Below are 26477 nucleotides of genomic sequence, written 5' to 3'. Positions count from 1 at the left end.
ATGTTCTGAGACACAAAATGAGTCTCCAAAAATTGTCCGACTCTGTAAAGGTATTAAAGTGTTATTGATGGGAAGTTATTTTGATTCTTCAGTAGAACTAGAGCAGAAATCTAAGAAAACATATTGAGACAATTTTCAAATGTTAGAAAACTAAGTAACATCTAAACGGGCTATGACTCAAAAATATGACAAAGGAAATTTGCAAATACTCTGAATTCAGTAAAAAAATAAAATAAAATCTCTTATGTACTTAGAAGGAAATTTATGGCTTTGAATACTTGTATTAGAAGCCAAGAATGCTCTTAAGTTGGTAATTTAAGCTTCTGTGCTAAGAATTTTGAAAAGAAAACGACACTTGTAGCACAAAGAATGAAGATAAAAGTAAATATTGAAAAATAAAGCAGGAAAACAATAAGGGAAAATTGATGAAGCCAAAATTGAGTTCTTTGAAAAGATGAGCAAAATTGATAAATCTCTAATGAGACTGACTTTGAGAAAAAAACCAAATAATAGAAATTGCCAATATCAGAAGTGAAAGGGGTGCCCTGAGAAGATAGGAATGAAATATTTTGAAAACTTCATGTCAGGACATTTGACCACTTAGACTAAATGGAAATTTTCTTGAGATTCATGAATTCCCAAACTTCATTTAAGATGGACTAGACACTGAAATAGTTACATATCTTAAGAAAGTTTCACTTGTATTAATATCTTATCTATAAAGAAAATGTCAAGACCCAAATTGGTATTGTTGACGATGATGAATTGTACCAAATACTTAAGGAGGAACTAATACCAATTCTATTTAAACCAGTACATTGGCACTGGCACCAAAGAAGTTGCAAGAGAAGAAAATTACAGATCTGAGAGCCTCATAAACATCCAAGCACAACTCCAAATCGACCACTACATAAAAAGTAGTACCTTGCACCTGACAGGAGTGTATCTCAGCAGTGCAGGGTGGGTTCACATTCAAAACCAGTCAGTGCAAACTGCCAAATGCAACCAAAGGAGAGGGCCATCAGGAAAATGGTGGAATGGGCCTTCCCGGTGGTCATCCCCTGACAGAAACATCAGTTTCAACAAGTTTCCATGCACAAGAATAACTTCACCTGAGGCCAAGGAATCTAGGTGAGAGTTACAGCACCTGGTCTAGCATAGAAATAAGAAAACATCATTGTTAGAGAGTAGAAAGGAGTTTCCTCTCTCCCCAAAGCCTGGGCAGCATAGAGTGGAAACACCTCTTCCTGGAGGAAGGAGAGTGAAGTAATCACCTGAATTTGCCACAGACCCCATCACCAGGCCCACCTCATTGAAACTCAGCAACAGGAGTCAACATCAAAGACTCCTCCCAGCTGGGTGTGTGGTGAACAACTGCAATCCCAGCTACTCAGGAAGCAGAGAACAGTAGGATTGCAGTTAGAGGTCAGCCCTGGCAAAAAGTTAACAAAATGCCACCTGGAAAAATAAGCTGGACATAGTGGTGCATGCCTATAATTCTAGCATCACAGAGGCATAGATAGGAGGCTCAGGGTCTAGAACCAGTCCTAGGGGAAAAAATAAGACCCTATCTATAAAATAGTGGAAAGCAAAAAAGGGCAGGGGGCATGGCTCAAGTGGTAGAGCACCTGCCTCACAAACTCCAGGCAAAATTCCAGTACTGCCAAAAAAAAAATAATAAAGACCCCTGCTCTACAACCCCAGGCACACCAGGCCAGCACTCATGATATAGGGTGCCAAGATGGCCCTTGCCGTCCACACTCCAGCAGACACAGGGAACCAGGATTGCCCCAGTTGACCCTGATACTGAGGTGGCCCCAGAGACCCTGGCTCCATGATCACTCCAGTGCCAGACCTGCCCCAGTAGTTACAGGCTCTAGGATGAACACACACACACACACACACACACACACACACACACACACACACACACACACACACCCCAACAAAGTCTCCAGGTCTGCTCCAACTCCAAACTGTTCCCCACAACTTCAGACTGTAGTGGGCTCAACCCCAACCCAGTAGAACCTGGTCCTTGTCAAATTACTGAAAATCCAGAATAACAACTGGTCTCTACAGACTCAAGATTCAGGCCCCCAAGTGCCAGGCTGGCCACTAGGGCTCACCTCATTTCCAGAGGTGCCCACCCCACCTACCTACTACCCCAGTGCCTGGCCAGCCTGCCAAAGACCCATCAGTGAGTGACCCAGACAGAGTCTCTGGACAGGGTGACTAACAGAGGGCTTTCCTGGCTATAGCCAGTCTGCAAAGATTGAAATTGCAAGCCCGTGGGACTGTGAATAGTCAGGGAAACATGGCAAAGGAAGAAAAAAAAAGTCCTATAACAATAAAGAAATGGAGAGATATGAAATGCCAGACAAAGATCAAAATAATCATTTTAGAGAAGTCTAATGAGCTACAAGAAAACTCAGGAAAATAATGCATGGCCAGATGAAAAGTTAAAGTGAGAGAAACCATTTGACAATCAAACAGAAGCCTGTGCCAGAGGCTCAGGTACGCTGGGGTGTGCTGGTCATTCCAAGCTACACAGGAGGCTGAGACTGGAAGGATCATGGTTCCCAGCCAGCCTGGGAAAAAGTGTGCAAGACCCATCTCAAAGGAAAAAGCTTGGCATGGTGGTACATGTCTGTTGTTCCAGTTATGGCAGGAAGTGTAAAATAGGATTGTGGTTCTGGCTGGCCTAGGCAAAAGTGAGACCCTATTTCCAAAATAACCAGAGCAAAAAGGACTGGAGGCGTCATCACTTAAGTGGTAGAGCATCTCCCTAGCAAGTGCAAAGCCCTGTGTTCAAACTCCAGTACCACCTACATACATACATACATGCAAATAAAAATAAAAAGTAAAAATCAAACAGAAACTCTAGGGCTAAAGAAAGCAATAACCAAGACGAAAAATTACATAGAAAGCTTCAGCAGCAGACTGGATCAAACAGAAAAATGAAACATTGACCTCCAACACAGTTGTTGGAAATTAATCAGTCAGAGGAACAAATATAAAACAATGAAGAAAGCCCATGGGATTAATGAGATATCAAGTTAGCAATATATGAATTGTGGAAGTCCTAAAAGAAACAGAAAGAGAAAGGAGAAGGTTTATTTAAAGACATAATGGCAGAAAACTTATCAAATTTGGAAAGAGAAATGAACATCCAGATTCATGAAGCCCTAAGTGGTCCAGGTAGGTACACTACAAAGAGACCTTCACAAGACACATTACAATCAGATTGAAGAGAGGCTTCTGAAAGCCGAAAGAGAAAAGCAGCACATCAGAGGAACATCGACAGATGCACTTGACAAAATCAGCGCTCTTTCATGATCAAATTTCTCAGCACATTAGGCCTAGAGGGAATGTCCTTCCACACTAGATGGCCTTGTATGCAAAATCCACCCCGTGGGGAAGCTGGTCACTTCTCCTCCAACATCAGGAGCAAGGCAAGGTGCCTACTCTACCCAGCACAGTACTGGAAGTCCTGGCAAGAGAAACCAGCCAATACAGCAAAAATGCATCCAAATCAGAAAGGACGTTAAATTGTCTCTGTTTGCAGATAATAAGATCCTATGTGAAAAAGCCCTAACTCTCCACCAGAAACCTTTAGAGCTAACACATGAATTCAGGAAAGTAGGATGCAAAATCAACATAAGAAAGTAATGTTTCTACACACAACCAATTCACTCTCTGAAAAGGAAGTCAAGAAAACAAGTTCATCTATAATAGCATTGAAAATAAAATGCTTAGAAATAAATGTAACTAATAAGCTGAAAGAGACATTCTGAAAACTATAAAACACTGATAGTTTAACAAGAGATAAGAAGAACACAAATGGAAAAATATCCTATGTGAATGCATTTGAAGAATTAGTATCACTATAATTTCCATGCTATCCAGAGCTATCTACAGATTCAATGCAATCTCTATTAAAATTCCAATGTCATTTTTCATAGAAACAAAAACAAGTTCTAAAACTTGAATGCAACCACAAAAGGCCAAAGCAATCTTGAGAAAAAATTAGCATAAAAATTACATTTCATGCTTTCAAAATATACTATAAAGCTATAACAAACAAAACATCATGGTACTGACATAAAAAAGATATATACCAAAGGAACAGAACATAGCTCAGAATCAATCCACGCATTTAGGATCAACTAATCATCAACAAAGGTGTCAAAAACATGCAATAGGAAATGGACAGTCTCTCCAATAATAGGTGCTGGGGAAACTGGATATTCACATGTAAAAGAGTAATATTAGACACTTACAGCATAGAAAAAACACAAATGGATTTAGACTTATGAAAGACCTTCTGATGGGTTAACGGAAAATGTGTGTGTGTGTGTTACTGTTTAAACTTTATGAATAAGGAAATAGTGTCATCTCCTGCACATAGATGTTGGGTATTTTCCCACCGATGTTCACGATTGGAGTTCAAGATGAAAATAATTTCACCCATTCTGCAGAATCATGGGTGCCATGTTATATTCTGCATAAGAATTAAAGAGCCCTTGTCTGATAATTGGCTCACTTTATACCTACTTTCCTGGATGTGAGGGCTTTACAGGAAATTCTAAGAATGTGTGCAGCAAAAACTCAGGCGATATAGTTAACAATATACATAGCACCTCTGTGACATAGTGTATTTCCTTTATTATTATTATTATTGTTGTTGTGCTAGGGTACAGTGTGACATTTACAAAGTTCTCACAATATATCATCCTTGAATTCGCCCCTCCATCACTCTCCTTTATGCCCTCTCCCCTCCTTCCTGGAATAGTTTCAGCAGGTCTCACTTTCACTTTTCCATTTTTATACATGAGTATGTTATATTTCTACCACATTCACCTCCTACACCCTTTTGTTATGCCCTTCCCCCATGCACTGCTACCAACCCCCAGACAGGACCTGTGTTGCCTTCCTGTTCTGTTTTTGAAAAAAAAAAAAAAAAGACATTTTTGTTTAAGATAGCTATATATGTTGTTTTATTGTGACATTTCCATGCATATAAAAGAAGGAAGTAAAGAAGGTGAATATAGTTGATTACTTCCTATACAAGAATGGATACAAAATTTTTAATCCTGTTGCAATCACCATAAGAAGGGGACTGAAGTACAAAGGTGAAAATAGAGGGGATAAATCAATTTGGGTTATAATAATATTGTGCTTTCAACCCAGAGGAGATCCTCCAAGTCTATAACGTTTAGGAGATTAGCTAAAAGTCACAAACCAAGCTAAAAAAAAAAAAAAGATGGGGGTTTGGGGAACAAGTACTGCCATTCTATTCATGCTTTCAAGTTCTGACCACAAACCTCTATCCCTGTCTAACCCTCTATACAAATATTCCTTTATTCATACCCTTCTTGAGCTCCATGGTCTACTGAGATTTCCCCTCGGGCTCCGTATTTCATCGTGACAACAAGCTGAGTTGTTAGATGCAAGGTAGGAGTTTCTCAAACAGACAAACAGTTGGAAAGACAATCTCCGAGGCCCCGAAGCATGCCCTCTCTCCAACCTCCTGTGGAGGTCGACAACAACTCACAGTGCTCTTGAGAGGGACCATGTGGCTGGTGGTGGCGGTGGGCAGAGCCACATGTCAGCAAGTTAATTCAGTGGACGTGCACAGGCTGTGCCAAGGTCAAACAGACAGAACCAGAGGCTGCTGCCTCGGGGCTGAAGCTGGAGTCAGGCGCAGGGGTTTTGCCTACCTCTCACTGGGAAGAGAAGGCAGCCCTTGCTTCCTTCTGTGAGTAACTGCTGAACAAGTGCTTTAGTCCCTGAAGTGAATAATTCTCTACATGGCTTTCTTTTCATCCAAGGATCGCTTCCATTCCTGTTTCTTCTGAGGGTAGAGGGCAAAGATGAGGGAGAAATGTGAGTGATCCCTTACACAAGTGAGGACAACTGGCTTTACTTGTTCCTGTTTTATTCTAATGGGTGATGAGCCCTCTACACCAGGCTTTGTAGAGAAAGATAAAAGTCATAGTAATTACCATTGCTAAATTGTGTTATTTGTTTATAGTTTCCAAGGCACTGTGCTAATGGTTTTATGTGTGTTATCTTTTCAAATCTTAACCTGATGATACAGGTAGGATTCCTTTGCATTTCTCAGATGATAAAATAGAGACTTGAAGTGTTAGTAGCCTGCTTATGAACAAAAAAGATAGTCAATGACAATACCAGAATTTTAAGCTAGTTTTATTTAATCCTACCGTCAGCTCTCATCATGGTTCTAAACTTCTTTAAAAAGATAAAGCAGTTCCTGATCTGAGAGCAATGTGTTTTTCTAGTCTAGTTAGCTATCCCACATTGCCAGATAGACAGACAGCCAATACCTCAGAACTTGACCTGGCAGAATTTTGAGACTCTTGGTTTCCATATTACCTTTTCTTTTCTTCCAAAGTTTGAAGAGCTCCTCAGTTGTAAAGGGGGGATGCCACTGGTAAGGACCTTCCTTTCCTAGAGTCTCCTGTCCTCGGTGGTGTGATGTTCACCACCATATCCTCCACTCAGCTCCCAGAGAGTGGAGCCCAAGTCATGTTCTCTGCATAAGATTCATTCAAGTCAGTAGTGGTTCATGCCTGTAATCCCAGCTTCCTGGGAGGCAGAGATCAGGAGGATCATGGTTCTAGGATAGCCTGGGCAAAAAGTTAGTAAGACCCTATCTCAACAGACAAGTCAGGCATTGTGGCCCTCACCTATCGTCTCAGCTATGTGGAGGCCACAGGTAGGAGGATCATGGTCCAGGGCCAGCCCAGGCAAAAATGTGAGTCTCTATCTAAAAAAGATAACTAAAGCCAAAAAAGTACTGGAGTGCAGCTTAAGTGGTAGAACACCTGCTTAGCAAGCACAAGGACCTGAGTTCAAATCCCAGTACTGCCCCCCAAAAAGTAAGTGAATGAATTACCTTCTACCTAAAGTTAGAAGGATAAGCTGAGAATTCAGCCTGTAAAATAGCTTAGCTCTAATCAAAGTGGCTTCAGTATGTGACTGTTTGTAGGAGCTTCCTGACAGCTTATGAGAAATGTGTTGGGCTTAGCAATAGAGACTAAAGTATGAGGTTAGAGCTACTTAGTAAATGTATGCACGTGAGTACTCAGAAGCCAGTCAGGCATATCTCCAAATACATTTCATAATGAGCTATATTGATCAAACCACTTGAAACTTCTAATACAGTACAAATTCTTGTGTTATTTCATTCATTCTTTTTAATGGAGCTCTTGCTGTGTTTGGAACCGTGTGACTCCATAAAGGTACAAATAAAACATGCAGTGTTCCTGTCCTCAGGGACTTTGCTTGCCATTTTCACTTAATGTGTCTTTCAATGAAAAATCACTGCTTTTCTCCTTTTACGCTTAATGTAACTTGCAACACATTTTCAGTTTAACTTGGGACTGGCATTTCCTGCAACATGTCAAGCTAATCGCTTCCCTGAGCAGCCATTCTCATGGAAATGGCTGAACTATTACATGTGAGGTGTATATTTAGAATGTTTTAAGTGCATTGTTAAACTGATAGAAAGCCAGACAAAGTGGAAGCGAAGACGGGAGGCAGATGTGTGCAATAGCTCTGACCCTGAGGAGTCTGCTGAACCCCATGAAACAGAATGTGTACTTTGAAAACACTTGAGAAGGCACAGAGGAAAGTAGATGCAAAACCTAGGGCCTGTCCAAAGTAGCAATTGCGATTGTGGTTGCAGCTGGGGTCCTCCTGGAATATGATCTCCTCTTAGCGAGGAAATCTCTCTCAAGAATCTAGAACTGCAAAAAAAAGTCAAATGGTCCTGCATTTTAATACTTATCTCCAGTGACAAGAGCAAATTAAAATACTCTGAAAAAACTCAAAACTCGATTTCAACATGACCTAAAAGAATTCTGTTAGATAATGATCCAAAGATAAAAGTCAAAAATCACACACACACACACACACACACATACGTAAGCAAAAAAACACAGTTAAGAGGCAGCAAAGATAACATTGTGGAATTAGTCAAAACCTAGAACTATCAGAAACTGCATACAAGATAAAATGTTTGATATACTTTAAGAAGTAATGTCTGAAAATCAAAGCAAGAAACAAGACACTATAATTGAAAAAATATCTGAGCTGGGCACTGGTGGCTCACACCTGTAAGGCTAGCTACTTGGGAGGCTAAGACTAGGAGGGCAGCAGTTTCCGGCCAGCCCAAGTAAATAGTTCTCAAGACCCCATATCAACCAAATAGCTGGGCATGGTGGTATGTGCCAGTCATCCCAGGAAGCCAAAATAGGAGAATTGCAATCCAGGCTGGTTTGACCAAAAATTCAGAACCCCATCTCCAAAATAACCAGAGCAAAAAGGGCTGGAGGCATGACTCATGTGGGAAAGTGCCTGCCTAGCAAGCACAAAGCCCTGAGTTCAAACCTCATTCCCACCAACAAAGAAAAAACAGTAGCCAGTGAGAAAAGTTAAACGTGGTTTAGTGTGTCATCTCAAAACAAAGCCATAGCAGACTGAAGCTTTCAGAAGAAGGACATATCACTATTTTTAGTGGATTTCAGTAATATCTTCTAAATGATTGAATCTATCCAAGATAGAAGCCTCTGATTTCAAAGTTTGTGATTTTAAGTCTCAGATGTACAAACTGAGAAGAATCCAGTCTCCACGATACTCCTGATTTCAGTATTTGACAAGTTAACTCACTGTGAGAACCAGGTAGGAAGAAGTGTTTCTGAAGTGTTGATCAAGCTTGCATTGCTATAAGTGATCCACAGTTGTCCTCTGAGACTTTTAAGTTCTGCACAGTTACCAAAATAAATTTCTCTAATTACCACATTTGTCTTGTTACATCACCCACTACAAACTTTCAGAGATAATATTCTTCCAAACACATCCCATCAAAACACCTCTCAGGTCTGTGGAATGGCTACGAATTAGTGCTTGTACCCTCAACGTAGCTCTGCGTGGGCTTAAATCTATGTATAAGTGACCTGAAAAACTAATATATTTACTCCCTGGTTTTCTCAGCTGTACAATGAAAATTATAATAGCACCCAAATATTTCTGGGGAGAGAAAAAGAGATCACATATGCCCAGTGCTTTGCACAGCACAGGTCCAGAGCAAATTAGCATTTGCTCTGCTATCAGGTAATCACTCCATTCTTTGTTTTCTTTCTTCTACCACCCTCAGCCCACATCTTTCTTTCTCTCACCTCTTCCTGGCTTCTACTGCAAAGACAGTGACTTTCAAAGATCCCCACAGCATCAATATCACCTGTGATCTCCTGAGTCAGAATTCTGGAGGTGAAGCCAAGCAGCTTGTGTTTTAAAAAGAGCTCCTGGTGGTTCCGATGGCCACAAGGACCACAGCTCCACTCACTGTACAATAGCCCAGCTGTTCTCCATGGGGTAGGCTTTCACAAACATGGACAAACTTGAGTTTCCCTATGGCAATGAATGGATATAGGATGCTAAATGTCCAGAGTTACTTCTTAAACCTTCATCTTCCTCTGTACCTATGAAATCCTGCACATTTTCCAAGGCTTGGCTCCTTCATACTTCATCTTCTTTATCCATTTTAGTCTGGACCATTATCTGTCATTGAACATAAATTTATATATGGCAGATATTTAATATTCTCATTTTCAGCATCCCCAAAGAAGAATTATGATCCATTGCTTCTCTGGGGAAGATCCAGGGAGCTAGAACCCATGGGTATGACTCCTAGCTCTGTGACTCCTCTCACATGTAACCTTGAGTCGTAACTCCCCCTTTCTGAGCTCAGTTTCCTCATTTGTATAAAGGGGACAGTAAAATAATAGTAGGTACATCAAAGGGTTATCATGATCATCGAGCCTTTAGTGCAGTGGCTGTCACAAAGAAAGCACTAATTAAGTGTTGGTTGTTACTATTTTCTATCCCCCTTTGAGCGGAGTGCCAGGAATTCACTAAATGCTTCCTGAAGTTCACTGATTAATTGGTCAATCAGAGAACTTCAGAACTCATTCCCAACTCAACTTTCAAGTGCTCATTAGAACTAGGGAGTCATGATTACCATTTGTGATTTGTAAAGTACTGGTATGTAGAAGGAAAAACTGGCTTATTCTTCACTGATTCAGAAATCCCGGTTTGGAACAGGGATTTTAGGGTGCCCCATCTGTCCCTGTCACATCTCCTCCTCCTGTTCCTGTGACAGTGGAGAACAAGGGCTTGGAAGTTTAGGATCCCAGCCATGTCTTTCAGGTTTTTTTGTTTTTGTTTTTTTTACTGGAGAGACACAAATGAGGACACGGTCCTCTTTCCAGAGCCTCTGTGCGTCTTTCTATTTGATTCATGTTCTTCTTAATGGCTTTGCTCAAGAAGAGCCCTCATCCTGCCAGTTTCAGATGGCTGCCCTCCATTACCTGCCCTTTGTTTCCCAGAAGCCCACAGGCCATTAGCCTAACTACGCATCACTGGCAGGGACTGCCTCTGGCAGCACTCAGCAGCTCCTTGGAGCCTGCCTGTCCAAACACAGAGCATCCAAAGCTGGAGGTGATGACTTCCCAGCCCGAGAGGAAGGAATGTGCAGGGCTCAGGATGGTTACATAAAGGGCAGGAAGAGAGGCTGTGCTTGCATCCCACATGTAGGCCCCGAGAAAGGCAGAGGAGAAGGAAGGCGAGTCAGGCATTCTCAGCATGATATCAAACCAGCAATGCTGTGTGCCCTCAAACTATACACACCACTGCATGGTACCGTGTGGCAAGCTTGCAACCAAGGTTCCATTCCGCGTGCTGAATGAAGGAACAAGGGAGAGTAAATTTATCTTCTCCATATCCCAGGGAGTGCCCTGCACAGAAGTCTGTGGGGATAGCCTCCAATGTGTCAGAATGACCATTTATAATGAGCACTATTTTAAAAATACACAAATGAGCAGGTCTCCCTGAGGAAGCCCCAACCACTCTCCTGAGGTTACAAGAGAAAAAGAAATTAGGGTTGCAGATTTAATTAAGGCAGCTAAATCAGCCAACTTTAAAATAGCAAAATTATCTTAGATTATCCAGGTAAATCCAAAGTAATCATGAGAATCTTAAAGGAGGGAGGGGGAGGCAGAAGAAGACTAGAGAGATGACAGCACTGCAAGGATTCAGTTCAACAGAGCTGCCCCTGAAGGTGGAGGAGGGCTTGTGAGCTGCAGAACACGCAAACTCTCTGGAAGACAGAAGGGCAAAGATCTGGATTCGCCGCAAGCTCCCAGAGCAAAAACCTTAACTTTAGCCCAGTGAGATCTGTTTTGGGTTTCCAGTGTTGAGGATTGTTCGATAAATAATCACATCAGGCCACTAAATTTGTTATTGTTTGTTACAGCAGCAGTAGCAAGCCAGACACTATGTTGATGGATTGAAGAAAAGCCATGAGCCATCTAAATATTTTATTGATAATATATTGGCTTTGAGTGTAATTAAAGGGAGCACACACCCATCCAGCAAAACACATATACATGCTTGTGTTTTTAGGCATTACAACTGCTGTTCAGAACATTCCCTGTCTAATTTGATCTTGCTGTCAGGATTCAGGAGAAACCTAGGTAGCACAGGACTGGTTGGAGTTTCTGTGACCCATTGAGAGATGACAGAAAGCCCACACAGGAACTGTCTGCTCTGCTTGGGGTGAAAAAAATCCCAAATGGAGAGAGAAAAGCTTGTTGACTTTCTGTTAGAGGCGATGTCTTCAGAAGAAAGTTGCCTTTTGTTGATGTTAATGATTTACAGATTTGCAAAACTAGGGCATCCAATACACACAGGTGCAAATAGATAGCTATAAACAAAAAAGGGAAAATAATTTGAGGTTGCTGGGAGAGAGCCCATTAACTAAATCCATCTCCAGGCCTATTGCAAATAAATCTAAACCACACACTAAGTGGCACCTAGGGGAGGCTAGGGAGGCAGAAATACCCACCCATGATCTTCACCAGCCCCATAGCCCAATCACCCTAAATAAACATCTTACTCAAGCAAAGCCATGATTTCTGTGTCACCACAGCTCCCAGCTACTGACAATAAAAGCATTGTCTCTGGGAAAGTCACATCCTTGCTCTCCAAAAGCAGCTCTGTAGAGTCTCTCCCCCATTCTGCTGGAGCACAGCCTCGGAGCCCTCCCCATATGGAAGTTCTGGAGGTACCACAAACCTCCAGTATTTCAAGGAGCCTCTCCTTTTAATAATCAGAAAGTGAAAGAAAGAGATGCCAAGAACTTGAAAACAAAATGGACAAGATTACTGTCACGGTTTAAATGTGTCCCCCCAAAAAACGTATTAGAAACTTAATCACCAATACAACAGTTTGGGGGGTAGGGCCTAACGAGGTTAGGGCAGGAGGCCCAGTGAATGGGTTAAGACCCTTGTCACAGGAGGGGGATCATTATAAAAGGAGAACCCCATCATCCCCTGCCTCCTGCTGAGGGATGACACTGCAGGAAGACCCTGACAGATACCCATGACTTAGCCTCCAGAACTACAAGCAATAAAATTCTGTTCCTTATAAAATACGCAGGCTCAGGTATCCTGTCACAAGATGGACTAAGAAAATTACCTTCTGAGGCAAAGAGCTGATTTAATATAAGGTTGCCTTAAGATGCAGACACCAGGAGGCAAGCCCTGGTTAAGTAGATTTAGGAAAGTAGTATGTGTGTGTTCACAGAAACATACACCGATCAGAAATGATGTGTTCAGAAAAAGAGCATTTTTAATAAGATAACAGAAGAAAATGCCGGTGGTGTGTCCTCACCACTGTCCAAAAGACACACGGTCCCTTGGCTCATAAAGAACTCTGAGTCCGTGTAGACAGCTGGTTCAGCTCACTCCCCTGGTTCTGATGGTATGTTTGCCAATAATGGTGTGACTTAGAGGTGACAACGGAGGAGAATGAGCTAATCGGCAACCAGGAGTGCGTCATCCCCCTGCAACAGCCGTGTCACGGTTACGTCTCCTCATAAATTCGAACGCTGCACCATCTTTCCACCCGCTTAACACACGCTGTAGGAATTCCGCAGGGCCATGGCTCTTTGTCTTATGGGGAAGGCTTTTGCCAACTGTTAGAGTGAGAGTAGTCATAACTCCCCGTGCACACATCTTACCCACGATGGGTGAGAGTGGTTGGGGTTATTTCAGTCTTCTTGAACTGGCTGGGACAGTTCTTGTTGTGGGCCACCAGACACTTTGCCCAGGAGAACCCAAGGCCTGCTCTTCTGCTGAGAAGAGTTTGCCACTGGATAAGTAGCAAGGAACTCAGGCTCATGCAGGACAGAAAAATAAAGCAGGAATGAGAACCAGCTGCAGGTTGGAGGGGAGACCCCAGAGGGCTTGTCTCGGGAAGAAATGGGGAGGCAAGGTCCAGGGACCCTCGTGACTGTTCCAGCTCAGCCACATACAACACTCCTTGAGCCTGGAGGACCATAGGGTCAGCAAGGGTGACAGTCAGTGTCTGTGTCCTGGCTACTAAAAATACTCTTTTCTTCCTAATAAGTTATTTTATTACAATGTTATTAAAATATATACAAGCATGAACTAGGTACATATTTCATGTGCCCTCACAATATTAATTTACAGAACCAATATAATTCAAATTAGCTCTATGATGTTACATTGCTGGAATAAAGTCACTCTTTGCTCAGTGACTATGATGCTGAATGCCAGAGCACAAATCTCTGCTGTTTGGCAGGCTGTGCACCAGGAGAGAACACAGTGTTCCTGACAGCTCTTTATTTAAGTTACTATGAAACCTCTGCTCACAGCACGCATCACAACACCCTTGGTCTTCACGAATATATTATTTTTTTCTCTTTTCCTTTCTGCTTGAGGCCAATAAAGTCATAAACACAAAAGCCAACTCCAACATAGAAATTCTGTGACAACCCTAGGTATAAGCATTTTAGAGACATTTCATGACTCGGAATGTGTTTGTATTAATGTGTTAAAAATTAAACACCATTTTAAAAATTAAGCAATGTATATTATCGCTGCTTGTAGTACACACTATTTTTAATTAATTACTGTTTCGGTTACTCCCATTTGCCCAGCAGATATGCACTTGTTGGAAGGGATTATGAGAAAAAAGCCTCAGTAATACATCCCTGTGAGTGACCTCCACACAAGCATTCTTTGTGGTTGTTGTTTTTTGTTTTGGTGGTACTGGGGTTTGAACTCTCAGTGCTTCATGCTTGCTAAGCAGGAAATTTACCAATTGAGCCAAGTCTCCAGCCCCATACAAACATTTGTGATGAACAGAAAAACAGGGGTTATGTAAGACTGACAATCTTTCCTCAACATCCATGATAACCTGTATCTTGTCACGAAGTATATATAAAATGAAGTATCTCAGGTAATCTTCAAAATAATTATTACTATCTTTGTTAAAATTTTTACTTTGCAGAAGAAATTGAAGTCCGGAGAACTTATGTGACTGAGTCAAGTTTATTTACTCTCTACTGGCAGGGCTTGAACCCAGATTGCATTTCAGATCTCAGCTCCTCACCTGTATCCACTGTGTGCACTCTTCGGTAAAGGTTCATTGCTCAGTTATTAGGATGCCCTTTGTTAACCAGCTGTCCTGCTGCAAATGACTTAGGAAACAAATCCCTTGCAATTATCTATTTGTGGGAGGCAGTGGTATATCCACCACCCACCCAGTGTGTGCAGAGTGTTTTTAAAACACCATGACATTGTGGAAATGGATTTGCCTTACCTGACAGCTGGCCTTTATTTCTCTACCCAGAACCTCCCAGTGTCCACAGGCTTCAAATTGCCACCTCCATGGCTCAAGTGGTAGAGTGCCTGCTTTGCAACATGAAGCCCTGAGTTCAAACCTCAGTCCCACCAAAAAAACCATACATATTGCCAACTCCTATCTGCTTTTTACTATATTTACAAGAAATGCCGTAAGGGTGGCCACAGAGAGTTCTGAAACAGTTATGTGATGATTACAACTCTGCAAAACCCACGTACAGCAGCAGACAAGGAAGGAGGAAAATGAGAAATGACAACACATAACTTAATGAAGGACTCCTATGGAAAAGGATTTATTTTACAAATCTATGTCAGTGTCATTGGCTCTACAGATTAAAAACCAATCTTTTCTTTTACCTATTTAGCTTATTAAATACCAAAATGGCCTGCTGAATTAAAGAATGAGCTATATGATTCTCTAAAATGCACAGCAATTTATCACGAGAGTTTCCTTTCTCCTTTTGTCCACCCACTCTCTAGGGATTAAAAGTGTGTGAAATGCCCAAAGGAAGCACTTGAGGAACAAAGAATTTGCATAGTGACCATCAAAGAAGTTGGTGGGTTGACACCATGAAAGCAAATGAAAGAAAGGAATCAGAGAAGAGAGCGGAAAAAAACGAGTCTTTGTTGCTTTCAACCACACCAGAAAGGAAGGGTCACAAAATAAGAGAAGTCGCTTGGAATGAATATGAAGACCTAGGAAGGATAGGAAAACAGGAGGAGGGTTAGCAAGAGAGAAAGAATGAACAGAAGCTAAAGGACTAACACCAAAGAGGACGCTCATCCTAGAAGGTGGAGTGGGAGGACAGCAAACGCAAGCAAAGGAATATGTCACTCAGACATACTAATGGCCAATGGGAAAAACCCCATGCCTAAGCCCATGGCAAAGAGACCACAGTCCAGGTCAAAAAAAATGGAAATTGAACTGTTCAACTCCCATACTGCTCCCCCTTCCTTCTTCCCCAATGATTTCACTGGTTTCAAACGAAAGGTGCTCTTGATGATTTAATTGGAGCATAATGGCTTAAAGAATGGGAAATTTTAGTTTGATACCAAAGCCTAGGACCCAGAAAGTCAAGGTCTCCAACTGGCCAGTGATCCTTTGACCAAACCCAGAGCAGAAAAATTATCCAAAACTCAGAAGCAAGGCAAGACCACAGTCAGGCCTTCCATTATCACCTCAGGGCATTTTAACAACTTTGTTGAAAATCACCTCCTGATTCTCTAGGGCAGTACTGGACTAATTTTTTTTTTTTTATTAATGACAGCTCAGTTAAAAGCCCAGTTAAAAAAGAGTTACCAATTAGGACATTAACAGTTTTGCACGTGACTTACCCTTTCTTTCACTGGCCATACGGACTGCTTCCCCTCAGACTCTCTTTTCCCTTCCTGCTGATTATCAATGATTTAAACAATCATTTATCAATGATTTAAACAATCAAGTCTTAACGTGCACAACTTGCATTTGTGTATGTTTTTAAATGTTTAATGATGCTATTAATAATGAGGGCTATTTAGCAACATGCCGCCATGTGTGAAGTACTTTGTGAGCACTACCTCATTTACTCTTCATAACCAACAAGTCAGTTTGGATAGACTGAGGCCAAGGGAAGTAATATTTCAAGAGTGTCTATGAGCAGGAAGGACTAGAACACTGAGACTGATTTAATAAGAACCTTGCTATTACACATATTTTTTTTTTTTTACTAAAGTACAAAGGCAGTACTTTTCCACAGCTGGGGTCTAGCAAGGACAGGAGGTCTGAGAAAATCACAGAAGCTGAAAGTTGGGTGCTAATGGTGGAAGCAGTTGGTAGAACAAGTAAAGCTGCCAGACAATGAATTTGGGCTGATCTTATAAAAAGAAGAACTATAGTCATCTGTACTCAGCAGATGAGAAGACTGAAATGCAGAAAGAACAGGTTTCTCTTCCGAGGTTCCACTAATAAGAAACTGAGCGAGGCTATGAGAGTCCATGCCACATCCCAAGTGCTCTTTCTGAGGTTCCCTCTGCTCTGAACAGATGGGCAGCCTCATTTGTTCCACTTCTTAGCTCCAAACTATGGTTCCAGCTGCCATGATTTCCCCTTTGTCCTGAATCTATTTGGCTTTGAGATTTTTATCTTCCTGCTTTTGTCTTTGACATAATGATCAGGCAATGTTTAATACGGTCTTTGGTTCTCATTTATTTTCCTGGCATTGGTCCCAGAGATCCACTCAAAGGAACAACACACAGTCATAAGGTATCAACGGCCTGATTTCTATCACGACTGTCTGACACTAGAGTTCACCGTGGATTTCCTAACAGCCATCCACCCTCCCCGGCCATACAACATATGGCCCAACCTTTGTAGATGGGGTGCCTGCTTGCCTATCCTGTGAGGTTTACACCATAGAATTAGGTACAGTTGATGTAATGATAAAACAGATGGACTACTCCAAATGGTAAACAAAGCAAGAATTCTATTTGAGACAGCACCAGATACGAAAAAAGGACAGACCTGGTCTTAGCTCCTGCATTTTGTCAGCCAGTTTCAGCTCCCTGAGTGCCTCCTTTCAGGAATGGCAGAAATCTGTAGCTGTAATTAGCTTGAAAACCAATGAACCCACACATTCTCTCACCCCAAGACACACAGGCATATTCTTGACAGCACCTCGCCAGTTTTCTTGAGGACCTTGGACAAATAACTTCTCTGGGGTCCAACGATTTTACCACAATGAAGATTTTGAGTTCCAAAGTCTCCTTTGATTCTGACTTTCTGAATTTGTGTACCTGGTTTATCTAAATTCTCTCCAATGACCTATGGAAAAAAATGCTTTCTACGAGGTCATCGCTATACTACAATTAATATTAAATAACTCACTCAGTATTCTCCTTCGAAGGATAAAGTCCCATACCAAAGCAGATGGGGAACGACAACCATGAAGTGACAAAAGGAGGAGTAGGGAGAAGCTGACCTTTATGGAGCACATGCTACGTTTTAAGCACTCTACTAGGAACTTCTACATGGCAGCCTCATCCCATTGTCATAATGACTCCAACAGGAAGCTGTCATTGTCTCAATATTTTCTTTTAAAAATTCAAACTCAGAGAAAGCAAACAGCTTTCCTCAGGGCACTCAGCTAACAAAAGTTGAGAGCACAAATTGAACCCCTTTGTCTGTCATCAACTCTCAGATGCTCCCTGGGTGTTTTTACATCTCATTAGGGATCTTTGAAGTAAGTGGTGAGAAATGTCACCTTGGCTGTCAATTAGTTTGGCATATCTAAACCATATTTTCACTGGGTTCCCCCTCTGAGCCAGGTACTTCCCTTGTCCTATTGGCAGCCTCTGGGAATCACAATTCCATTTCTGCCTCTGTGACATTGAGTATTTGGCTATGTCAGGTTAGTGGAGTCATTCAGTGCCTGTTGTTCTGAGGCTGGATTAATTCACTCACACAGTGTCCTCAGTGTTCATCCGCGTTCTCACATATGGAACAATTTCCCTCTTTTTAAAGGCTGAATGATATTCTGATGTGTACTACACATCTTATGCTTACACTCATCTGTTGGAAGGCAATGAGGTCATTTCTACATCTTGGCCGTTGTGAATGATTCTGCACTGAACATGGGAGTGCTGATGTCTCTCCAAGATCCTGCTTTCTGTCTTTTGGAAAATACTCAGAAGAGGAATTGTAACATTTTAAGGTAGGTCTATTTTCAATTGTTGGAGGAATCTCCATACTATTTGCATAGCGTTATACCAAGTTCCATTCTCACCAAGAGTGCAGGGTTCCAAATTCTCCACCTCCTGGCCGCACTTGTCCTTTTTCTCTTAACAGCCACCCTAACAGGTGAAAGGTGGCATCTCCTGTGGCTGTGACTTGCATTTCCCTGATGATTGGCAGTGTTGAGCACTATTTCGTGTGCCTGTCATCCATGTACATGTTTTATTTAAAAGAAACTCTGTGCAGGTATTGAGGTCTTTTGCCTTTTTTTAATTGGGCTGTTTGTTTTCTTGCTATTGAAGAGAGAAAGCTTCCCCTCTCCCTGCCTATTCTTGCCCCCTTTGTCAAAGATGTGCTGACATATGTGCGTGGGTTTCTTTCTCACTCTGCTACATCCTCTGCACGTCTAGATTTATGCCAGCCCCTGCTGCTTTGATCGCTGCAGCTTTGTAATACATACAGAAGTCAGAACATGGGATGCCTCCAGCTTTGCTCTTCTAGCTCAAAACCTCTTTAGCTACTTGAAGTCTTTGTGGTTTCATGTTTTTATGATTGTCTTTATTCTCCCATGTCTAAAAAAAAAAAAAAAACACCGGGATTTGTATAGGAATTGCACTGAATCTCTGCACCACTCCAGGCAAAATGGGCATTTTACCAAGATTTGGTCTTCAAAATCATGAACACAGGATGGCAATCCTTTTCTTTAATTTTGTCTTCTTTAATTTTATTCATAATTGCTTTAAAAATTCTGTGCAAGCCAGGTGCTGGTGGCTTATACCTATAATTCTAACTACTTGGGAGTCTGAGATCAGAAAGAATGTGGTTCCAGGCCAGCCTGGGCAAAACATCCATGACACCCCAAACTCCAAAATAAATAACAAGAGCAAAATGGACTGGAGGTGTGGTTCAAGTGGTGGAGCACCTGCTTTAGGAGAGGGAGTGATGGAGAGAGGATGGCAAATCGGTGTAGGCTTCCAGTTAGATAGTGGGAATAACTTCCAATGTTCGTTAGCGTAGCAGGACAACTATGGTTCACAACATTTGACTGAATATTTCCAAACCTAATAGAGAGGATTTTGAATGGTCCCAACACAAAGAAATGAGAAATGTGTAAGGTTACTGGTCAGTTACCCTGACTGGATCTCTACATATTGTGTACATGGATTGAAATGTCACATTGTTCCCCATAAATACTTATGGGTACTGTCAATTTAAAATATATTAATAAAATAATTATGTATAATTACCTCCTTGAGTTTGTTTATAAAATATTTATATTCTTATTAAATTTTATTTGTATGTTTTCTAAATATGAAGGACAAAATTGTTATCTGTAAGCCACCCAATTGTGCATAGCACACCAGGACTTCTTACTTGATCTAACTGTAGCTTAGCATCCATTGGTCCACTTTTCCCCATTCCTTTCTTCCCCCTGTTCTTGTGATGCTGTTATAAATGGAATTGTTTACTTGATTTGCTTTGCAGATAGTTTCCTGTTATTAGATGGAAACGCAACAGGTTTTGTTGTTTTATAAATTGCGACTTTACAAAATTCATTCTTTTTTTAATGGAGTCTTTAGGATTTTCTACATGTAAGATAATGTCCTAAGGTAGAAAGGAGAAAAATGCAGAGGATGAACCAACTCGGGATACAATATATATATGGAAATGTCATAATGAAACTCGCTGTATAGATATCTTAAACTAAAACATTTTTTTTCTAAAAAACAGAGGACAAGAATGTAAATCAGTTCCTGTCTAGGGGTTGGTACCAGAGGGAGGGGGAGGATACAAGGAAAGGGTGTAGGAGAGTGACCAAGGTGAAATACAATGTGCTCATGTGTGAAAATGGAAAAATGAGACATGTTGAAACTATTCTCAGAATGGGGGGAGACAGGATAAAGGAGAGTGATGGAGGAGGTGAATTTAACTCAGATATTTTTGTAAGCACTTTTGTAAATATCCCAATGTACAATAACAATGATAACAAAAAAAATTAAAGATAATGTCATCTGTAAGCAGAGGTTATGTTACTTTTCTCTTTCCAATTTGGGCACCTTTTGTTTCTTTTTCTTGAATAATTGCTCTGGCTATGACTATAGGGCAATGTTGAACCTAAGAGGGGAAACAGGGTACCCTGGCCTTCTCTGTGATCTTAAAGGAAAAGCTTCCAGTTTTTTATCATCGAATATATGTTCACTGTGGGCTTATGTTATGTTCTCACATAGCTTGTACTAGGTTGTTGGGGAAATTTCCTTCTGTTTCAAGTTTGTGGGACTTTAATCATGAAAAGATGTTGAGTTTTGTCTAATGTTTTCCTACATATATTGAAATGCTGATGTGAGTTTTAACCTTCATTCTGTTAATACAGTGTATGATGTTAGTTGGGTTTCAAATGTTGAATCCTCCTTATACTCTGAGGATAAATTCCACTTAGTTATAATACATGACCACTTCAATTTCTTGTTGAATTTGGCTGTGGATATTTTGTTGAGAGTTTTTGCATAAAGACCTTATGCAAAGTCCGGGAATTTTGCCTGCCGTGTTCTTTTCTCAAGGTAATATCATCTAGGTTTATGTCAGGGTAACAGTGATCTCAAAAAATAAGTTTAGAGGTATTCTTTCATATTCAATTTTTTGGGAGAATTTCAAAGTTATATGTGTTAAATCCCCCTTAAATACATTGTAGAACTCTGACATAAAGCCATCAGGAGGTAGAATTTTTTTTGTTGAGATAGTTTTTGGTTACTGATTTACTCTCCTTACCACTTATAGTTCTGTTCAGATTTTACATATCTTCCTGATGCCATCTTGAAAAGTTGTATATGTCTGGGAATTTACCCATTTCTTCTAAGTTACTCAATTTATTGGTGCATAAAGGTTCACGGGCATCTCCTACAGTCATTTTTATTTTTTCAGCACCAAGGTAGTATGTCCTATGTCATTTGAGCATCTTTTTTCCTACCAAAGCTAGATATAAAATCTGTCAATCTTGTTAATCTATTTAAACACCATCTCTTAGTTGTTTTTATTTTCTATTCTGTTTCACTTATCTCTGCTTTGATCTTTATTATTTTCTTCCTTATACTAATTTTGGACTTCACTTGTACTTTCTTTCCTAGGTCTTGAGATATAAAGTTAGGCTGTTTGAGAGCTTTCCTCTTCTTTAAGGCATTTAAGAAATTTTCCTTCAGCATTGCTTTTGTTGGATCCCATAAGTTATGTTTTATTTTTGTTTTTGTTTAACATGACATATTTTCTAATTTCCCTTCAAATTTCTTTTATTCATTGGTTGTTCAAAAGTGTGTTAAACACACTCACAGGTTTTTTTCTGTTATTGCTTTTTAGTTTTATTCTGTCATGGGCAAAAATGATAACTGAGATTATTTCAGTCTTCTTAAATTTGTTAAGAATTTCCTTGTGGCACAGTGTATGATCTAACACAGAGATTGTTCTGTGTGTTTGACAAGATTGTGTGTTCTGATACTCTTAGGTGGGGTGTTTTATATGTCTTTAGGTCCATTTGGTCCATAGTACTGCTCATGTCCACTGTGTCCTTGTTTATTTTCTCTCTGGATGTCGGTTCACTCTTGACATTGGGGTATTAAAGTCTCCTACTGCTGTTGTAGTGTTGTTTACATCGCCCTTCCGTTCTGTTGACGTTTGATCATATACTTAGGTGCTTTTACTTTGGGTACGTGTGTAGTTACAATTGTTACTGACCCCTTTTTCATTATAAATTGACCTTCTTTATCCCATTTTAGTTTTTGATTTGAAATCTATTGGTAAGATAGTTACAATCACTCCTTCTCTCTCTTTGCTACTGTTTCCATGGCATCTTTTTTACTTTCAGTCCATGTGTGCCCTTAAGTCTGGTCTGTTGTAGCTGGGCCTTGCTCTTTGTTCATTCAGTCACTCTATGTGTTTGACTGAGGTGTGTATTAGTCAGGCTTTTGCTTCACTATGATCAAATACTTGAAAGAACAACTTAAAAGGAGGAATTATTTATTTTTGTGATGGTTTCAGAAGACTCAGTCCATCATGCTGGGGAGGGCTTGGTGGAGCAGAGCAGTCCACATTATAGTGGTCAGGATGCAGAGAAAGGGGTGTAGGAAGAGACCATGGCGAGATGTATCTCCCAAGGACATAACCCAGTGACCCCCTTCCTCCAACTAGGCCCCACCTCCCAGCAACACTTCATCATGAAGCCATCAAAAGATTAATGCATTCATTAGGACAGAGCCCTCATGACCCACTGTCTCTAGAAACTCCTCACAGACTTACCCACAGGTGTGCTTCACTAATTGCCAAGCTGCCAATGAAGATTTGCTACCACCAGGTGTTTATTTCTTTTAAGGTTAACTATTGATAGAATGGATGCTTTACTGACATTTTAAAAACCTTTCCTACCAGTTTTGTAGCTCTTTTGCCTCGCTTTCCCTTTCTTATGTCTTCTTTTGTATTTCATTGACTCTTTAAAATAGTGATATGCTATTTTAAATTTATTTCTCTTTTTATTTTGTGTACCTTCTACCCTGGAAGTCATGGTAAGTGGTGTTTTTCTTTAGGGAGGGGTTATTTAATTAATTAATTATTTATTTATTTATATGCTTATCTTTGCAGTGGTGTGGAATGAACCCAGGGCCTTGAACATGCTAGGCAAGCACTCTGTTTATGAACTATATGATCAGCCCTGAGATAGGTGCTTCCAAAATGCTCAGATGCCAACACAAATGGTGAAAGAAAATGAGGAAACAGTAAAATATACCCCAAACCAAAAGTAAGTTAAACCTCCAGGATTCAACTCTAATGAAATGGAGATACATGAATTACCTACTATAGAATTAAAAGTAACAATCCTAATGATGTTTGATGAGCTCAGGAGTAAAATTCATGAATGAAATTAGAATTTAAACAAATAAATATACAATACCAAAAAAGAATTACATAAAAATCTCAGAGCTGAGGAATATAAAAATTGAATTGTAAAGATTATGATAAGGGTTCAACAGCAGACTAGATCAAACAGAAGCAGAAGAAAGAGTTGTGAACTCAAATATAGGTCATTTGAAGTACTCAGAGAAGAAAAAAATGAAAGTTTAAGAAACTTATGGGGTATCATCAAATGGACATTGGTGTCTTAGTGGTTTCCTAGAACAAAAATAGAGAAAAAAATGGAATATAGCTCAGAAAGAAATCTTCAAAGAAATTAGTGCCCCAATCTGGGGAAGGAAATGGACCTCCATCTATAGGAAGCCTACCTATCCCAAATTATATGAATCCAAAGAAGTCCACACTGAAACACTATAATCAAGTTGTAAAAAGTCAAAGATAAAGAACTTTGAAAACCACACAAAAAAAGTAGTTTCCCATACCAGGGAACTTACATAAACTATGCAGAGTTCTCAGAAAATAACTTTGTAGTCTAGATGGAGTATTCACAGTGCTGAAACAAAAAAAGGTTGCCAAGCAAGAATACTATTTCAAGCCAAGCGATCCTTCATAAGTGGAGAGATAGGTACTTACTCACACAAACTAAGGGATTTCATCTAGACGTGTCTTATAGAAAACACCAAAGGAAGTTTTCCAAGTTGCAATGAAAATCCACTAAAGAACAAGATGAAAGCATATGAAAGTAAAAAAGTAAATACATAGGCAAGCCCAGAACACTGAGATTCTGAACAGTAGAGTATAAATCATCTTCAACTCTAGCAAAAATGTTAAAGTTCAAAAGTATTAAAATAACCATAATTACAAAAATACGTTAATGGATACACAGTACAGACAGATATGAATTGTGATATCATCAATATAAAGTATGGGAAAGGAAAAAATCTAAGATGTACAGTGGTTGTAAGTGACTGAGGTTGTCACCAGAACAAAATAGGATGCTACAATGATATGTTTTAGATAAGCCCTACAGTAATCACAAACAAAATTTAGAGAAGCTTGTATTTAATAATGTGGAAATTATGATTTTTCCACTTTCTAATTTAAGTACCATTTACTGCCTACATCTATATAACATGGCATTAAAAGTATTCCATGTTTCATTGTTATCTTGTTTCTTGAAGTTAAGGGTCCATCTGATCATTTACCCTGAGACTTTTGACAACAGAATTACGTCATACACGGCCCTAAAAGCAAGCTCCATGTTAAACTCTCTTAAATCTTGTAGGCGTGTGTTTGTTCAACCCTACGCAGCAGGAGGAACAGACTTGCTCAGAGCATCTTAAAAGAATGGAGTTAATTATAGCCGTTGATGTCACACTATCGGTCTTTTCATGGTTCCTCTACAACACCATGAAACACATTTTTCTACAATCTCCTTACTCTCACCATAGCTATTCCTGCTTGTCCATTAGATTTGAGCCTAAAGGGTCACATTCTCTGGGAAGTCTCCCTTGACCTGCTCAGACGGAGTTAGCTGTACCCACTGTGCCCTCCTGCAGAATCCCATGTGTTTGCTATCAGAGTACTTGGTATCTTTTCCAAGTAATAATGTTTTGCTCTTGGCTTTAGGATGATGGGAACCATATCTGTCTTGCTACCAAAATGCCAACAATGGGCAATGTATAAAAGCAACTGATAAGTGTTGACTGAATGTATTGAACTGCTTTTGGCGTTTCCACTTCTGTCTGCAACATTCGCTTTTGCCCTTGCTACCCAACTTTTCACCCTTTCTCTACAGTACTGAATCCAAAGCAACTGCTGTGCTGCAGTCTTTTTTCCTTACAACCCCTCACTATTCCCCATCACCCTGGTCCTTTCTTAGGATAACTTTGTCACCTATATTCTCAGAGTTGTATCTGATTCTAATGCTCTGCCAGTACAAATTCCAGAGAAAGAGAACATACTTTATTCATCTTCTCTGTGTAGGCTCAGGTGCTCATCTTTCTTTTATTATAATCACAGGGTTAAATAGAAATAAATATGGCTCTTCCAATCCCTTCTCTAGCAGAAGGGATCTTCTCTTAAAGAAGCTGCTGGGTATGGCAGCCTCCATAATTAAAATATGTTGGGCAATTGATTATGAATGATAACTATATATCATATTTTTTGCTAATTGGTTTGAAAACCTCATAGTCCGGGATATACAAGAATCTGATCCTCGGTGCCATCATAATTGGCCCTCTGTGGCAGAACAAGTATTCTTTCCAGTTCACAACCTGAAGTAACTGGTGTAGAGTATTTGATTGACTGGTTGAAGATCACACAGCTGGTGAGTTTCTGTTCACCATGAGACTTAATCTTGTGGCTTTATCAGCTGAAGCCTCCTTCCACATTCTTACCAAAATTCTCTCTCACTTCTCAATACCCAGAGCACTTATTCAAGGAAGAATTGTAAAATCTCAGATTTACGGAAAGGATGAGGAAGTAACTGGAAGAATGGAAATTTCTGAGCAAGACTCTTAAAAACTTGGCTGAAAACTTCCTCAGTGGTCCGCAATACAGTTTACTTCTTCCTACTCCCTTCTCTCTCAATAATAAAGAACCAAGACTACTAAGATCTACCAGCTTTCTGTGTGTTTCCTTGGTCTTGTTCCTACTCAGTTGTGGCATATTTTGTTACTGTTCACTGTCTTTCCTTCTTTTCCTCCTCTGAAAACTATTGAACAAGATGGGGGAAAGGATAAGGAAGTGCAGTCCAGATAAAATACCAAGACAAAAATCCCACTGAACAACAAACAAACACTTAAACAATGAAGACAAGAATGAAAACAGGTCGTGCTAAGGGGAGGGCGCTAAGGGGAGAGGGATGCAAATGAAGAGAGTAAAGAAGGTGAAAATGGCCAATGTATTTTGTATGCATATGGAACATTCAAACTGTTGAAATCACCATAAGAAGAGGAGAGGGCAGAAAGGAGAAAAAGGGAGGGAATGAACCAATTCAGCGTATAATACATATATTTCCAGGGTATGTCCATAAATATAAAATGTCACAATGCAATTCCCTATAAAACCATCATAAACAAACAAAAATGTCTTTTTAAAAAATGAAGGACAGGAAGGTA

The sequence above is a fragment of the Castor canadensis genome, chromosome 2 (assembly GCF_047511655.1).
Source record: "Castor canadensis chromosome 2, mCasCan1.hap1v2, whole genome shotgun sequence".
NCBI classification, from domain to species: Eukaryota; Metazoa; Chordata; class Mammalia; order Rodentia; family Castoridae; genus Castor; species Castor canadensis.
This window is presented reverse-complemented; position numbering follows the sequence as displayed.